Genomic DNA, 18477 nt, shown 5'->3' with positions numbered 1-18477 from the left:
TGAAAGGTGAAAAGTTTTTCTCCTGACCCTTCAAATAGTTATGAAATTGTATAAAGCAGGTAAAATAGAGCCTATAGATTCTTTTTATTTCTTCTCTTCTGTTATTCATGCTTTTCTGGGGTTTCTTACAGGTTTTTTGCTTTTTTTTTTTTTTTACTATTATTTCACTAATGATATTTATTTTTAGCACTTTTAATATGATCATTTATACATGTGAATTTATTTTGTGAATTTTAGCTCCCTCCTTTCTGAAATTTGTTGAACTTCTATGGTTTGTATTTGCACAGAAATAGGTTTAGGAATTAATTATTCACATTCATTATAAACTCCTACTTTGAACCACAGTATTACATACTTTAAGGATTCAATGCTTTAGTTTTTCTGTTTATATATTAATTCAGTTTGGGCTTTTGAAATGTGTTCTACCTTAGACAAAAATGCCATATGATTTATTGAGAATCTTTTTTGTGGATACTGCTTATTTTGTGATTTGTGGAAGAATAAAGGTGATCCACATATGATTTTTCTAAACCAGAACTCATTTAGCCTGAAGGCTGAAGTTTTAGGAAATTCTTTCTTTTCCCATTGAAGTGCACTTGTAACATAGGCATTGATGTCTAACAGGATCATTAAAATCACTCTGAATTACTGAAACACTATAATTTAATGAAGATTAACTGTCACAGTATGAAAACCCATTCACTCATCTGTATGTTGTCTACAGCCTTGAATTTAAGGGATATTACCTGTTCTGAGCCGTGAAGGGAACTCGGTGTTCATTATCAAAGAGAAAGACATAAATTATACTATGCCTTTCAATAAGCATTAACCCAAAAGATAACAGAGTAACCAGTTTCTCTTGCACAGTAAAATTATTGCTACTCCTGTGACAAGAGGTTGAACTGGGTTAAGAACAGTTCTTTTTACATTGCTCAAGAACACTGAAAGAATTAAAAATTTATGGATTACCTCCTAGAAACAATGATCTGGTCCTGAAATGTAACAAAACACCTACTCTCCTGTATCCCCCAGCTTCTCTGTGCCATTTCATTTCACGATTGTATTAGCGTGACAGCTTCTCAAAGATCTGGAAACTGTATTTTGGCAAAGATGAAGATTTTCAAAGCAAAAGATTTTTTATGGGAAATCCAGAGGCAAATGGTGTAGAAAGGTAATGTTAAAATATGATCATCAAATAGTATCTCATTTTGTGTAAACTCTGTATATTTGTATTTTTATTTTAGATTACTGATAAGTAAAAGCCCCCAAAAATAATGGAGGTGAAGTAAAGAGTGGCATTAAAAATATCATATAATATAAATATCTTTCTGGCTACAAAAAATACTGTATTGTTATTTTTATGTAAAAGCTTTCAGAGAAAAACCTGGCAAAGTTACTTCTTAAAAGAGCTATTTGTTGTTTGGAGAAGTAATTTATTAATGGTTTTTTAATGTTTCAGACATTTCTAAGTCTTTGTTGTTGTTTTAAAGAGTATTTTAAAGCACATGTATTTGTATAATATTTAATACTGGAAAATAATATAGGTGGACCTGTTTCATCAAAGAAGTAACTTAATTTTAAGGGATTTGGGGGAAAGTTGGGGCATTTTATTTGTAAATATTTTAAAATCACTTATTTCTTATTGATGGATGTTTTCATATAAAAAGTGTTTTTGTTACTCTGAGATTTTTTTTCCCTATCTTTGTTTTCCTTTGATGGCCCTTTATTCTTCAATAATGAAACCCATGCGAACATTCACAGTTTCAACCATTCCATAGATTCTGCGCTAAATTGCCTTGTGGTTTACTAAAGGTAATGGAAATATGATGACTTGAGTGAAATATTACTGTTCAGACACTTTCTGCTTTCCACAGATTCCTGCATTTAAAAAAATCTACAGAAAACTAGGGCTTGGGAGGAAAAAAATGCCCATCTACAGTTTATACTATAATAGAATATGTGTGAATAAAAATCTCCATTTTTTTGGGTCAGTGAATCCCTGAGGATTGAGGTACATCATCTATAGAAAGCAGACAAGAGATCTGATGAATGGCATATCGCATCAGAGAAATGAGCCATGTAGTTTGCAATCGATAGAAATACTCAGCTGAACCGAACTGACAGATAATCTCAGTGTCAAATTTTGGCATGCCTTCTCAGAATAAGCAAGGAGTCTTTTCTTCTCCCAAAAGAAGCTGACTAATTTTTAAAGTGTTTGGAATAGCAGAGATCTTTCCTGGTGTGAGCTGGAAAGGTCTTTTGAAACGGTATAACTGATGTTAAATAAAAAGAGCAGTCTTGGGATTTCTGTCCTTCAGACTGGAGATGGGTAATGCCAAAGAGGTTTCAGAGGCAAAGCCAAGAGTTTATGTCCTCCTTAAGACTGGCAGAGGGTAAATGTGGTAACCCTGTGAAACAGAAGAGAACTGACCTTTTATGACACATGGGTTAGGCGCACAGGTATTAGACCCACGTAGGTCACAGGCCTGAGCAGCACGCAGCCCGCTGCTGGCCGTGCGGTCTCGTGGTGAGGCGAGGCCTTCTGCTGGAGGGCCAGTGGTCCTCTAAGGTGTGGATGGGGTGAAAGAGCATTTTGAAAGCTGAGGGAAAAACACAGATCTTCTACCCAGCTTTCGAATCCAGTTTTATTGAAAACCATCGCCATCAGATATATGTACACTAAAATACTTGACTTTTAACTTCATTTGTTTTTTGTTGAAAAAAAATTTTGGCCACACCATGCAGCACGTGGGATCTTAGTTCCCTGACTGGGAATCGAACCCTCACCCCTGCAGTGGAAACACCGATTCTTAACCACTGGGCCGCCTGGGAAGGCCCTTGACTTAACTTTAAGCCAAAAATATAAGCAACAAGCTGGTAAGAACTCAGTGGCACTTCTTCCAATAAATAAGCAGTTTGTTTTTGTTTAGAATTAATTGACCAAACAATCCTGATCCGACAGTTCCGGGATGAGAACACTGATAAGCCACATCCGAACTCTGCCATGATGACAAACCTCATGTTCTGGTACTTTGATCTTTCAATATGCTCCTTGCCGTAGGGGAGGAAGACGTTTTCCTCAATCTTTTTAGGGTCCGTGGCTGTGTCTGAAGATTAAACTGCTGAAGACTGACAGGAGAAAAGCGCACACATTTGCTATGTGACACAAGAGACCTTAGTGAGATGGAGACCCGAAGAAATGGTTAATTAAACCTTAGTGGTTTTAAATTAATTCCTATTCGCGTGTAGCTGATTTACAATGGTGTGCTAGTTTCTGCTACGCAGCAGAGTGAATGAATCTCCACTCTCTTTGCTTCTATTTCTTTTTCGTCTGGGCGTGCTGTGCAGTTTGCACACTCAGTATTTCACTGACCAAGGGTTGAGCCTGGGCCCTCAGCAGTGAGAGCATGGTCCTAACCACTGGGCCACCAGGGAATTCCCAGGTTCACTCTGTTAGATTCTTTCCCCTACAGGTCATTACAGCGTACTGACTACAGTTCCCCTTGTTAATCAGTAGGTCCTTATTGGTTTCCTGCATAGTGTGTGTGCTTCCCTGGTGGTGGCTGAGATGGTAAAGAATCCACCTGCAGTGCAGGAGACCTGGGTTCAACCCCTGGGGTGGGAAGATCCCCTGGAGAAGGGAATGGCTACCCCAAACCGGAAGTTTGTACTCTTTGACCCTCTTCACCTCACTTCACCCTGCACCCCTTGCCTCTGGCAACCATCAATCTGCCTTCTGTATCCTTGTTTGCTTTTAATTTTTTCTAGCTACCACGTGTAGTGAGATCATACAGCGTTTGCCTTTCTGTGTCTGATATTTCACTTTGCGTAATGCCCTCAAGTTCCATACACGTCTCAAACGGCAAGATGCTCCTCTTTATTCTGGCTGAAAAGTGCTCTATTGTATGGGTATTTGTATATAATCTACTATACTTATGTACATATACATACCATATTTTCTTTATTCATTCATCCGTCAATACATACGTATTATTTTTTTCTTATTATTTCTCTGCTTATCAAGACAACTAGGAGTTCTGTGAAGAAGTGAAGTCGCTCAGTTGTGTCCGACTCTTTGCGACCCCGTGGACTGTAGCCCACCAGGCTTCTCCGTCCATGGGATTTTCCAGGCAAGAATACTGGAGTGGGTTGCCATTTCCTTCTCCAGGGGATCTTGCTGACCCAGGGATTGAACCCGGGTCTCCTGCATTGTAGACAGATGCTTTACCGTCTGAGCCAGTGGGGTAGTTAAAAGAAAGTAGCAACAGAAAGCCGGATGTGGTTAAGTGCCAACTGAGTGGGCCTGCTGCCCGGGGCTGTGCGCCAGGGTTAGGGTTAGGCGGTGGGCAGGCTTGGGACAGGCTGAGAGGAGGGGAGGGGATGGCAGGTTCCTTCTTTTTCTGCGTTTTGTTCCGTAGAAAACCATATGGATTCTCTTTGGAGCTGCTTTTTTTTTTTTTTTGGACTTAATTTTCCACTGGAGTAATAGCTGATTAACAATGTGGTGATAGTTTCAGGTGGTCAGCAGGGGCTACATTCTTGAGTACTATTTCCTAGACCGCTCTTGGGAAGAACGTTCTGCTCTCCTGTCTGCTGGACTATTCTAAAGAAGTATCTAAAAAAAAAAAAAAAAAAGTATTTCACCAGTAGCTGTGAGACACCCTGCATCTGAGCATTTGAAGTCAGAAAGTCAAACAAGAACTCCAGCTTGGCTCCATCACTTGGAGAAGTTACTGGACTTCTCTGAGTCTGTTTTCTCATCGGAAAAAATAGGGTTAATGCTTTCTACCGCCCAGGCTTGTAGAGATTGAGAAAATGCTGGCAAATTAATTAAGATAGTGCCTATGACATAGGAAGGGCTCAGTCGATGACTGGGTTCTCTTCTCGCTTCATAGGCCACAAATGACGGGCTTGTTTTTTGCGCTGGGGACACGCAGCGTGGCTCCTGGATGAGGGGGTACCTCTGCCGATGTGCTGGTCTCTGGAATCGTGGACAGCTTTCCTGGAATCCTAAGCCTGACCTCTCACCGGTGGCTGCCCCAGACCCCTTCCCTGTCTGGAGAATGAATGGGGTTGCAATTCCCAGTACGATGCCGTCCACATGCCTCATGAGCCGCGGAACACATGCACGCTGCCAGGAGGATTAAGGGGCAGCGGAGTTCAGTAGTGAAAAGTGCTGAGGCCAGGCACATGTGTTAAGTGAAGACATTTGTTAGCCAAGGACAAGCGCATATTGCTAGGTAATCAGAAGTTTCCCAGGGAGCTAAGCCCAGCACGGAGCTACCCTCATTTTTCTCGCATATATTTTTCTGGATGGCCTTCTAAAATCCAATGGTAATGCAGTCGGATGTGGCAGACATGCTGATTAAACTGGCTCTCTGCTGGCAGATGGAAGGGGAAAAAATTGTTTCTTCTTACTGGGAAAGTCGCTTCTGAGGGGAGAATCTGGTTAGGGAGCTCATTCTAAATCTAGCAATTGAAGAAAGGGGGAGGTTGCATTATCATAGGTCCCCTGTGAAGTGAAAGTCACTCAGTCATGCCTGGCTCTTTGCGACCCCATGGACTATACAGTCCATGGAATTCCCTTCTCCAGGGGATCTTCCCAACCCAGGGATCGAACCCAGGTCTCCCGCATTGCAGTTGGAGTCTTTACCAGCTGAGCCACCAGGAAAGCCCCCGGCAAGATAAACAGCATCCCTTTGAAAGCCAGGTGTGATTTCAGATTGAGTCAGGATCATGCCCATAAGTCCTGTGTCCTTAAGGTCTAGGGGTTCTGTTGAATTAATAATAAGAAGAACAATAACCACAGATGACAAAATACTGCCAGTCAGAGAAACGATTCCAAGTCCAACCCCCCTGAAAACCTCAGAAGGTAAAACCAACCTGTTTTAACATTCGCTGCTGATACGGGAAGGGGGCCCCTTATGTGGGGCTCCGAGGAACTGGTTCCCCGGCAGCCGGTCTGGCTCAGCTCGGCCACCCGCCCACGTCTGCAGGGGCCTCTGTTCTCTTTTCCTTCCCTGAACACTCAGAGCGTCAGTCACGGGGGACTGGATTCGTGTTTAAGGAAGTGTTTATTCTGTGGGGGATGAAGTTAGCGTTGGTGCTGGGTCAGGGCCTTAGAGAAGCTCTTAGAGGTGAGAAAATGATGTTATTGTTACTACCGTCCTTCCCTCTTTTTCTCACCTTATAAACAGTGAAAAAAGGGTCATTTGTTGGAATGCTTGAAAATAGCCTTTTCACACTCTAGGCAGCTGACAACTCTTGTTCAGGGTGGCCTACAGACTGGAAAGTTGGATAGTCGCTATGGAAAAGGAAAATTACAGGTAGTTTTAACCATATGAAGAAAAAGTAGATACAGTTCTTCATTGTTATTTATTGATGGTGCTATATGCAGATTCCATCTCGATGGGAATCTGAGCCTGTGAAGGGTGACGTCCTAGGACATCTCAGAAAAGGGACCCAGTTAACTAGAGTGGAGGATTCGAAAGGTGATAGAAGGAAGATTTTCTTCAGGGGGTGGTTTTTGCCACCCCAAAGCCAGTAGAGTAAACTTTCTCTGCCCCCAAGGATCATTTTATTTCTGAAGTTGCTGATTAATTGATGTTGTGGTGAATTCTATTCCCCCTCCCCTCCCTACCATAATCAAAGCCTAGATTTTTGTTTGATTTGGTTTTCAGTGTAAGGACTGAGCATCAAGTTATCACTGTATAATCTAGGTCAGATGTTAATTTCAATAGCTGTTTTCGTTGTTGATGAATATTTCATTGGAAATTGAAATTTAATTCTGTACTTTATAAAACATTTGAAACAAAATATTTTAGGGTGTTCTGGTTGCCCGAGATAGTTCAGTTTATACTGAGATATCTATAAATATACAGTCAGTCTGAGAAGGTTTGGCTGATATGTTAAAAGTTAAAGTGAATTAAAAGCATATTGTGACACAATAAAACGTAGATACGCCTGACTGTAGAAAACTCGGAAGACGAAATCATGATTGCAGTGGTTTTTAACCTGGGGCCTGTGGAGGGCCATTAGAAATTCTGTGACCGCTCCGGGATTAAAAGCAATGTTTGTGTCTGTGCTTTTGTCTTAGGACAGAATGGGTGGCCTTCATCAAATTCTCAGAAGGGTCCATGTCCCCCCAAAAGGTGAAGAACCACAGACATTGTAAAAAACTCTTTATTTTGTGTCAGAGTATGGTCGATTAAGAGTGTTGTGGTAGTTACAGGTGAAGAGCTGAGGGACTCAGCCACATGTTTGCATGCATCCCCTCTCCCCCAGACTCCCCTCCCATCCAGGCTGCCCATAGCAGAGTCCCCTGTGACCTACAGTAGGTTCTTGGTTATCCATTTAAATATAGCAGAGCGCTCATGACCATCCCAGAATCCGTCTGCCAGTGCAGAAGAACCACAAACATCTAAAGATGCTCTGCACATTGGGTTACATTTTAAAAACTGATAACAAGGAACTTCTCTGGGGATCTGTACCTTCTCTTTCTACGTGAAAGTCTATCTATATATATCTATGTCTATATATGTCTATCTATATATATTTTATATTTATATTATATAGTATATATAATTATATTATATTAATTATATATAATATAGAATATATATTATATTATATAAATATATAACATGTATAATAGGTATATGTATTATATATAATATATTATTATACTATACAGTATTAATATATACATGAAAGTCATATTAATATATACATGAAAGTCAATCTATATATCTATAAGTCTATATCTATATCTATAATTATATTATATTATATATATTAAAATATATAATATATAATATGTATTATATATGTTATATATTATATGATATATTATTATACTATATAATATTAATATATACATGGAAATCTATCTATATGTATCTGTAAGTCTATATATGTCTATCTATATCTATACCTATATTTATATCTATATATATTTATATTTTATATATTTAGATATATATAAATATACATCTATTATATATATATCTATAAGTCTATATACTATATACTATAGTATATATCTTATATGTCTTAAATCTTAAAAGATATCTTTTATCTTATAAGATCTTATATCTATAAGTCTATATACTATATAATATTAATATATACATGAAAGTCTATATATATCTATAAGTCTCTATATATCAATCTATATCTATACCTATATACCTATACCTATATATATTTATATATTTATATTTTATATATAGACATAAATATATATCTATTATATATCTCTATATATTTATATCTATATATTTTTATATATTATATTACATATAATATATAATATAATATATATTATAAAATATATAATAGAATATGTATTATATATAATATATTATATATTTTACAATATATAATATCTTATTATGCTATACAATATTAATATATTATGTATTATACATATTATATATTATATATAATTAAATATTATAAAATAGATGTTAGATATTAGATATTATCTATATTATGATATAAATATTAGATACTATAATATCTAGACTTTCATGTACAAAGAGAAGGAATAGATTCCCCAGAAAAGTTCCTTTTTATCAGTTTTTAAAATTTAATCCAATGTGCAGAGTATTTTTAAACATTTCTGTTTCTTTTGCATTTTCAGGCTTGGAATATTAGATATTGTAAGATATACAACCTAATGTTCTAGTATGAATTTTAAATCCCAATGGAATGGTTATAGAAATGATTTCACAAACGGAGAAGCTCGATTAAAAAGAAAGACACCTGTCTTAGGGTGTGAGATGGTCTTAGTACATTCAAATGAACAGTTTCCTGGCAACTGGAGGACTGAAAAGATGGCCACCCTGGGGCTGCGGGCGGAAAATTTCACCTGAGGGCCACTGGGAGGCGCTGTGGTTTAGGAAATGAGGGGAACGAACCCAGGTCTAACCGGCCTCAGCTCCCAACTCAAGTGAGACTGGTGGCCGGTCCTTTAACCTCACCCTGGGTCCGCTTCCTTATCTGCAAAGTAACGATATTCTGTTTCAATGTGTTTCAATGAGACTAAGGTGTGATAAACCACAAAGCACTTTTAAAAAAGTGCCCTGTGGTCATTAAAATAACACTGTTAGAGGGATTGCTAAGATACATTATGAGGATAAAGAGTAAGGTGCAGGTTAGTTACAGTATGATGGTTTTGGGTGTGAATTTTTATTCTAACGTATATACTGATAATATATGACATCGTTGTTAATATTTACTAGAAAAATAAAAAACTATGGTTGTTGGGGAAATAGAACTCGGAGTGGGGAGGGAGGTTTGTATTTTTCACTTCATTATTATTTATATTAGAAATATTAACAGGGGGATAAAAACAAAACAAAAAAAAGAAATATTAACAGGGGACATTTGGGCAGTGGGATTTTCAGCTGGTGTTTTAATTATTATTTTCTCTTAAAAAGCTAAAAATAATTTTTAAAAAGGAAATAAAAGACCCTTGCAGATTCAGGTTTGATGTTGGGGGTGTGGGGCCAGGCCGACTTCATAGGTTCCTCCATCAGGAGGCTTATAAAAGTCTGTTTCTCTCCTTAAGATGCTAGTCATTCCTGATAATTAATGCTTATTTCCATTAATTCATTAGCGGCTTCAAAATATATTAGGTGATATTCTAATTTTATCTTTCCTTTTTCATATGTTTATTAGCTGAAGTATGTTTTAAAAGAGAAATTTACCTTCATTTACTATTTGGATATCCAATGGTACAGTTTATATAAGAAAAACAAGATAAATTTTTTTTCATTTATTTCTATTAGTTGGAGAAATTTTTTGTTTATTAAAAATTGACTTTCAGAATAATGAGCTGATTCCCTAGCATCCGAATTTGGGTTTTGGGATGGTTTTGGTTTTTTTTTCAAGTATCATTATGAACTCATGTTTTAAACATATTAGATGTGTTTCAGTCCATTACGGTTGTTATTCATATGATGCTCAAATTTTTCTATTCCCTCTCTCTCTTAAACTCTAATAATTCCCTCCACTCTTGTCAATGTCACCATTGGCCCACATGCCACAAAATCCAACAGTCAACCTTGACCTCTCTTTTTAAAAGACTTTTAAGATGGAGATATGATCCACATACCATGATATTCACCCTTTTGATATGAATGGTTCAGTGGGTTTTGAAGTTTATTCACAAAGCTGTGCAGCCATCACCACTTTCTAATCCCAGAACATCTCACCAGCTCCCGAAAGAAACCTCACACCCATTAGTAGGTGGTCCCTGTCTCTCCCTGCCCCAACTTCTGCTAACCACTAATCTACTTTCTGTCTCAGTGGATGTGTGTATTCTGGGCGTGTTATATAAATGGAATTGTACAGCCTGTGGCCTTTTGCATCTGGCTTTTTTTAACTTACCGTAATGTTTTCAAGGTTCGTCTGCATTGTCGCGTGAGTCCCAAGTCCTCGTCTTGACATAGCAGCATTTGACATGACTGATCACTGATCTTTGTTCTTTTGATTTCTGGAGCGCCCTGTCTCTCGCATTCTTCTCATGACTCTGGCTGCATCTGTCAGTCTTAGATGCCCCCTCCTTATCGTCCAGTCCTCTCACTGCTGGTGAGCCCGGGACTCAGACACCAGACTTCTTTATATTCATGCCCAGGGGCCGTCATCCAGCCTACCTGTGTCACACCTATTCCATCGACTCCTGAATTTGTGTCCCTAGCCAGGACATTTTCTCTGAATTCCAGAGCTAAATCTTTATCTCTTCTTGGATGTCTCATGTTCGTTGCAAAAACAACGCGTCCAAAATTGAATTCCTGAGCCACCACACCCTCCTGCTTTCCAATTTGTTCCTCCCACAAATTTTCCCTCTACATTCTTAGACCAATAACTTTGTAGCCATGCTTGACTGTTTTTCTTACTCCCCACATCACATCTATCAACCTGGCCTTTCCTTCAAAACACTCCTTCTCACAACCCTCATGGCTAAACCCCCTTGTCTAAGCCCCCATTACCTCTCATAGGCAATAAATCGACGTCCTTGCAGCCATCCTCCTATGTGGATCCTTTTAGCAGCTCAAGCGATCATTTTGAAGCCTAAGTCAGGTCACTTGTCTCTTCTGTTCAGAATTGTTCAATGGATCCCCATGTTGGTCAGGATAAAAGCTGAAGTTCTTGTAGTGTCTAACAAGTCTATTAAATGCGGCCTCCTCCCACCCCATCCCACTCACTTCCTGCTGCTCTCTGCCTTCATTTCTCTGAGTCATCCTCACTGGATTCCTCATGGACAACTCACCTGTGCTCACCTCTGGGCCTTTGCACTTAACTGTTTTTCTGCTAGAATGCTGTTCCTCCAGATATCTCAGTTCCTCATCTTTCAGTTCTGTGTTTATTCGCCACCTAATTGATGAAGACCATTCTATTTAAGATAGTAACATGGGAACTTCCCTGGCAGTCCAGTGGTTAATACTCCTGCTTTCATTGCAGGCGACACAGGTTTGATCCCTGTTCGGGGAACTAAGACCTTACATGTCATGTCGCACAGATGAAAAAAAAAGAAAATTGCACCCAACCCCTTTCCCATTCCCCATGTCACTTTCTCTGCCTTTCTTTTTCCAAAGCACTTACCTACTGACATATACATGCACCCACAAGTATATGCATCCACTTGTGCACATGTTTTCCACCTCCACCTCCAGTCTGCACGCACACATATACACCTACTTATTTACTTGTTTATTTGTCTATTGGCTGTCTTCCCCTAGTTTAGTGGGTACAGGAACATGATTTTGTTCCCTGCTATATTCCTAGCACCTAGAATAGTACTTGGGAAATCTTAGGCTGTTAGTGTATTTTTATGGAATAAGTGAATGAATTGCCTGAACACTTCTTTCCCCCACAGAGGCAAGAGCAGGAACTTTGAAGGATTATTTTGGTTGCCTTCTGCTTGTTGTGAAATGCCAGAGGCCTTGCGATTCCTTTCTAAAGCTCAGGCTGGTCAGGAATGAGCTCTGGGCTCACAGCAAGTCCTCCTGGCCATGGAGTCGGCTCCTCTTCCCCTTTGATCTCCCGAAGTCCTTGGGGAGTCAACATTTAGGCCCATCTGTGAGCCTGGCACTCAGCCCTCCTTCCCTACAAATGTATGGATGCCCGGCTCTTAGGCAGAAATGCTAAACAAAGAAGGGAAAATTATCTTTTGGGCTATGGATTGCTTCCAAAAGTAAATGTGATGGAAGTGCTATCACAAAGGCTAGTATGCATGAATAGCTTGAAAAACTGGCTTGATCAATTCTGCTTGCTCTGGTTAAAGGAGAGAAGAAATTCTAAATGTAGAATTTTCCAAATAATTAGACTTTTAAAATCAAGAGGGCATTTCTTTCTCTTCCTCCCTCCCTCCTTTTTTTCTTTCCTTTCTTTCTTCCTCAGATACCAAAAGCCAGAGAAATGAGGCAGATCTCCAGGCTCCCAGAGTTAATGGCAGAGTCAGAACACAAACTCAGGATTCCTAATTCTCACTCTTTGGAATATATTATACTGCCTTCCCAGTAAACCAGGAAATAGTCCGGAAGATGCTCAGTTAAGTATGTTGGGGGAGGTTAACTTCCTAGTTCTCAAAAGGCTCAGTGCCAGTGGACAAGAAGTTAGAGTCCATCCAAGAGACTGACAAATGAACATTTCTTTGTCTTTAACCACTCTAAAGCTTCCACTGTACCTCTCTAATCCTGTAGATTTCCCCCAAGGTGGTTTATCTTCAGCTTAAATAATTATTTCGTCATTTGCTTGCATAGAGTTTGGATCTTTCTGTTGGCAAAAGAGAACAGAGAGAGTTGCAAAGAAAGTGCTTTTTTTTTTTTTTTTTTTTAAGAAGGTGTGCTATTTTAAAAAAATTATTACAAAACATTTAAAAATTTTTTTAGGTTGTGCTACTGACTTTATTTTTTTGGGCTCCAAAATCACTGCAGATGGTGATTGCAGCCATAAAATTAAAAGACGCTTACTCCTTGGAAGGAAAGTTTTGACCAACCTAGACAGCATATTAAAAAGCAGAGATGTTACTTTGTCAACAAAGGTCCATCTAGTCAAGGCTATGGTTTTTCCAGTGGTCATGTATGGATGTGAGAGTTGGACTCTAAAGAAAGCTGAGCACTGAAGAATTGATGCTTTTGAACTGTGGTGTTGGAGAAGACTCTTGAGAGTCCCTTGGATTGCAAGGAGATCCAACCAGTCCATCCTAAAGAAGATCAGTCCTGGGTGTTCATTGGAAGGACTGATGCTGAAGCTGAAACTCCAATACTTTGGCCACCTCATGCGAAGAGTTGACTCATGGATAAGACGCTGATGCTGGGATGGATTGGGGGCAGGAGGAGAAGGGGATGACAGAGGATGAGATGGCTAGATGACATCACCAACTCGATGGACATGAGTTTGAGTAATCTCCGGGAATTGGTGATGGACAGGGAGGCCTGGCGTGCTGTGATTCATGTGGTCGCAAAGAGTCGGACACGACTGAGCGACTGAACTGAACTGAATTGAACGCGGCTTGCAGGATCTTAGGGATAGAATTCAGACCCTCAGCAATGAGCGCATGAAGTCCTAACCACTGAACTGCCAGGAAATTTCCTACTACAAAACTATTTTAATGTACATTAAGCATAATAAAAATAATACTAGCTAACCAGAGAGCAAATTGCCAACATCTGTTAGATCATCAAAAAAGCAAGAGGGTTCCAGAAAAATATCTCCTTCTGCTTTATTGACTACGCCAAAGACTGTGTGGATCACAACAAACTGTGGAAAATTCTTCAAGAGATGGGCATACCAGGTCACCTGACCTGCCTCTTGAGAAACCTGTATGCAGGTCAGGAAGCAACAGTTAGAACTGGGCATGGAACAACAGACTGGTTCCAAATAGGAGAAAGAGTATGTTAAAGCTGTATACTGTCACCTTGCTTATTTAACTTATATGCAGAGTACATCATGAGAAATGCTGGGCTGGAGGAAGCACAAACTGGAATCAAGATTGCTGGGAGAAATATCAATAACTTCAGATATGCAGATGACACCACCCTTATGGCAGAAAGGGAAGAAGAACTAAAGAGCCTCTTGATGAAAGTGAAAGAGGAGAGTGAAAAAGTTGGCTTAAAGCTCAACATTCAGAAAACTAAGATCATGGCATCTGGTCCCATCACTTCATGGCAGATAGATGGGGAAACAGTGGAAATAGCGTCAGACATTATTTTTTTGGGCTCCAAAATCACTGCAGATGGTGACTCCAGCCATGAAATTAAAAGATACTTACTCCTTGGAAGGAAAAGTTATGACCAACCTAGACAGCATATTAAAAAGCAGAGACATTACTTTGTCAACAAAGGCCCGTCTAGTCAAAGCTATGGTTTTTCCAGTGGTCATGTATGGATGTGAGAGTTGGACTCTAAAGAAAGCTGAGCACTGAAGAATTGATGCTTTTGAACTGTGGTGTTGGAGAAGACTCTTGAGAGTTCCTTGGACTGCAAGGAGATCCAACCAGTCCATCCTAAAGGAGATCAGTCCTGGGTGTTCATTGGAAGGACTGATGCTGAAGCTGAAACTCCAATACTTCGGCCACCTGATGCAAAGAGCTGACTAATTTAAAAAGACCCTGATGCTGGGAAAATTGAGGGCAGGAGAAGGGGACGACAGAGGATGAGATGGTTGGATGGCATCACTGACTCAATGGACATGGGTTTGGGTGGACTCTGGGAGTTGGTGATGGACAGGGAGGCCTGGCGTGCTGCAGTCCAAGGGGTCGTAAAGAGTTGGACACGACTGAGCGACTGAACTGAACTGAACTGAACTGAACTGAATGTGAGGAAAAAAAGCAAACAAACAGAGAACCGTGTAGACTGGTACAGTCCCACACCCACTAAGCAACAGAAAGGCAAAGCGTGTGTCAGTAGCAGAAGAGCTCTCCACTAACATAAGATTAAAAATATTTTTTGAGACTGGGAAAAACCCAATTCAAGTTACATGATCTCTCCAAGCTTCAGGTTTTGCCTCTATAATGTGAAGATGATAATACTACCTACCTCACATAGGTTATGAGGATTAAATATGATAACGTATGAAAAGTTATAATAGCATCTGCCATACACAATAAGCTTAATGAATGTTCAGTTCAGTTCAGTCAGCACTCACCTTTCTTTATAATCCAACTCTCACATCCATACATGACCACTGGAAAAACCATAGCTTTGACGAGACATATCTTTGTTGGCAAAGTAATGTCTCTGCTTTTTAATATGCTGTCTAGTTGGTCATACCTTTCTTCCAAGGAGCAAGCATCTTCTAATTTCATGACTGCAGTCACCATCTACTGTGATTTTGAAGCTCCCCAAAATAAAGTCTTTAGTCAATAAAGCAGAAATAGATGTTTTTCTGAAACTCTCTTGCTTTTTGATGATCCAGCGGATGTTGGCAGTTTGATCTCTGGTTCCTCTGCCTTTTCTAAAACCAGCTTGAACATTGGGAAGTTCACGGTTCATGTATTGCTGAAGCCTGGCTTGGAGAATTTTGAGCGTCATTTACTAGCGTGTGAGATGAGTGCAATTGTGCGGTAGTCTGAGCATTCTTTGGCATTGCCTTTCTTTGGGATTGGAATGAAAACTGACCTTTTCCAGTCCTGTGGCCACTGCTGAGTTTTCCAAATTTGCTGGCATGTTGAGTGCAGCACTTTCACAGCATCATCTTTTAGGATTTGAAATAGCTCAACTGGAATTCCATCACCTCCACTAGCTTTGTTCGTAGTGATGCTTCCTAAGGCCCGCTTGACTTCACATTCCAGGATGTCTGGCTCTAGGTGAGTGATCACACCATTGTGATTATCTTGGTCGTGAAGATCTTTTTTGTACAGTTCTTCTGTGTATTCTTGCCACCTCTTCTTAATATCTTCTGCTTCTGTTAGGTCATACCATTTCTGTCCTTTATTGAGCCTATCTTTGCATGAAACATTCCCTTGGTATCTCTAATTTTCTTGAAGAGATCTTTAGTCTTTCCCATTCTATTGTTTTCCTCTATTTCTTTGCATTGATCCCCGAGGAAGGCTTTCTTATCTCTCCTTGCTATTCTTTGGAACTCTGCATTCAAATGGGTATATCTTTCCTTTTCTTCTTTGGTTTTCACTTCCCTTCTTTTCACAGATATTTGTAAGGCCTCCTCAGACAGTCATTTTACTTTTTTGCATTTCTTTTTCTTGGGGGTGGTCTCAATTCCTGTCTCCTGTAATTGTTTCTAGTAGTAAGACTGTGTATTATATTTACATAGATTTGGACATATAGATAATTGTAGAAAAATATATAGACCACATATATAATTTAAAACAGTTATTCTAAATCAAGACACATGGGTTTTCCAAAGGAGCTTCTTGGACACGTTGAATCCAGGATTGGACTCCAGTGACTATGTTTTAAACTCTTATGCTGTGGAAGATAAAACTAAAGTATATTTTGCATGTTTTCTTTATATTTTTGTAATTCATAATAAGAGAGCTTTGATATGATAGTTGTCTTACATAAAGCAAAACAGGATTTAATAAAATGATATTTTACAAAGATATAAAACTCTTAGCAGAAAATATAGGTATAAATCTTCATGATTGTGGAGTAGGAATTGGTTTCTTAAATATGACACCAAAGGCATAAACAACAAAAGAATAAATAGACAAATTGAACTTTTGCAAAATTAAAAACTTTTGTTCATCAAAGAACATTATCATGAAAGTGAGAAGACAGCTACAGAATGGGAGCACATGTTTGCAGATCTTGTCTCTGATAAAGGTCTAGTATGTAGACTTTATAAACAATATTTATAACTTAACAGTATGAAGACAAACAATCCAATTTAAAAGTAAGCAAAGGAAAAATAGGTGATGGAGATTAAGAGGTATAAACTTACAGTTCCAAATACATGAGTCACCTGTATGAAATGTACAGTGGGAATACAATCAATATAATGTCTATACGGTGACATACTGTAACTAGACAACATGATGATCATTTTGAAATGTATAGAAATACCAAACCATTATGTTGTGTAACAGGAACTAGCAGTGTTGTAGGTCAATTGTAATTTCAAAACAAGCAAACAAACTCATAGAAAAAGAGATCAGATTTGTAGTCACCATAGGGAGAAGGTGAAGGGGAGGGAACTGGATGAAGGCAGTCAAAAGGTACAAACTTCCAGCCATAAGATAATTAAGAAGAAAGAATGTAATGTACAACATGATAAATATAATTAACACTGCTGTATGTCAAATATGAAAATCATTGAGAGTAATTCCTAAGAGATCTCATTACAAAGCGTTTGTTTTTCTATTTCTTTATGGTTGTATCTGTATGAGATGATGAATGTTAAATAACTTATTCCGATAATCATTTCATGATGGATGTAAGTGAAATCACTATGCTGTATATAAGGCTGAATGTCAATTACATTGCAACAAAGCTGGAAGAAAAAATTAATGAAAATAAGCAAAAGATCTGAACAGACATTTCTCCAAAGTAGATACACAAATGGCAAGTAGGAACATGAAAAGATGCTCAGCATCATCAGTCATTAGGGAAGGAAGTCAAAGCCACAGTGAGATACTACATTATACCTGCTACAATGGTTATAATAATAATAAAAATAATAGCAATGGAAAATAGCAAGTGTTGGTGAGGATGTGGAGAAATTGGAGCCTTCAAACGTTGCTGGGATGTAGAATGCAACAGCCATTTGTTAAGACAGATCGGCAGTTCTTCAGAATGTTAGAGTTATCCTCTGACTCAGCAACTTCATTCCCAGGTATACACCTGAGAGGGTTGAAAGCATTTGTTTTCTTTTGAAAACAAGTGCATAAGAACTTGTGCATGAATGCTCATAGCAGCATCAATAGCCAAAAGGAGGAAACAACCCCAAATGTTCACCAAATGATCCCTGGATTAAAAAAAATGTGGTGTATCTATACAATGCAGTATTATTCAGCCATAAAAGGGAACAGGATACTAACACATGCTACACCATGGATGAATCTTGACAAGATGATGCTAAGTGAGAGGCGCCAGACAGAAAAGACCACATATTGTGCAATTCCATATACATGAAGTGTCTAGATTAGGCAGATCCATAGAGACCACAAGTAGATTGGTGGTTGCCAAGGGGTGGGGGGAATGGGGAAACTGGGAGTAACTGCTAACAGAAATGGGGCTTCTTTTTGGTGTGATGGAATGTTCTGCAGTTAGACAGTGATGATGGTTGTACAATTCTGGGAACATACCACTATCTTATACCTTAAAAAGTGGCTAACAGGGTGAATTTTATGTTAAGTGAATTTTATCTCAATTTAAAGGCGTGGCATTTTACAAGCTTGAAGTCATGCATATACTTGAATCATCTTATTTAAATTAGTTTTCTGTGCTGTTTATTGCAAGCAAGTTTTGCCTCTTTTTATATCTGTCAGATTTTGATTTTCTCTTAGTT

This window comes from Muntiacus reevesi, chromosome 4, assembly GCF_963930625.1.
Source record: "Muntiacus reevesi chromosome 4, mMunRee1.1, whole genome shotgun sequence".
Lineage (NCBI taxonomy): Eukaryota > Metazoa > Chordata > Mammalia > Artiodactyla > Cervidae > Muntiacus > Muntiacus reevesi.
This window is presented reverse-complemented; position numbering follows the sequence as displayed.